The following is a 953-nucleotide window of genomic DNA, read 5'->3' on the forward strand; positions in this document are numbered from 1 at the left end:
AACAGAAAGCAATATTCATCAGACAAACTAAATACATCGCAACAGTCTTTTATCTAATAAAGCGTGAGCATACCACACAAAACAAGTAATTCGCAACTCTGTGCAATCTGAATCGCAAATACTTCTGAACTAATTAGACACTGATACTGTTGAACTGCGGCCTCGACTCTCCAACCTCAGCTTTAGAAACGTGAGCTATTAAAGGGAAGGAGCATCCTGTTATAAGGTGGACGTGAAGGTGAGTTGTTAAGAGGCTTGTGGATTTGGTCTTCGTCAAGCGTGGATCTTCTGGACAAAGGGTTTAAGTGACACAATAAGGGTAATTGTGTAATTCGTTCCTTTTATTTTGTGTTTATGAAAATTGCCCCAAAATAAAGATAGACTAAGCCCCGTGCACATTTTAATGGTGTTAAAAGGGGGTTTTTTTTTCCAAAAAGGGGCCCCAGGGAGGAGGTTCCGTTCCCGAAAAACATCGACGAAAAAAAAAAATTTAAAAACTTCTTTAAAATATTTAAAATAAGCCCCTAAAGGAAGAGGAACTGCAGTGATTTCTTTATACTAGTATGTCTATTTCTGTATCTATCTAAAGTAATACACACATAATATGCATTGTATTAAAAGAAATACTTTTATCCTAGAGTTTATATTTCAGCAAAGGGAGATAGAGCATTAAATATGAGTGAAGGACAGAAAGAATAAATGGTTTAAAAAAAAAGCTAATGACTAAAAAAATATAGAAAGTTTTATATATAAAATATACATAAAAATATGTTTTTATATGTTTAAAAACAAAATTTTAAAATATAATATAAAATTTTATATATATAAAAATAATTTTTATTAATTTTTTATATATTAATATATATTAATTTTAATTTGGGTAATACTATCGAAAGAAAAAAAATAGATGAATGAGAAAAAAAAAACCGCGACACACCACACCCCAAAACATT

Source organism: Penaeus monodon, chromosome 28, assembly GCF_015228065.2.
Source record: "Penaeus monodon isolate SGIC_2016 chromosome 28, NSTDA_Pmon_1, whole genome shotgun sequence".
Taxonomy (NCBI): Eukaryota; Metazoa; Arthropoda; class Malacostraca; order Decapoda; family Penaeidae; genus Penaeus; species Penaeus monodon.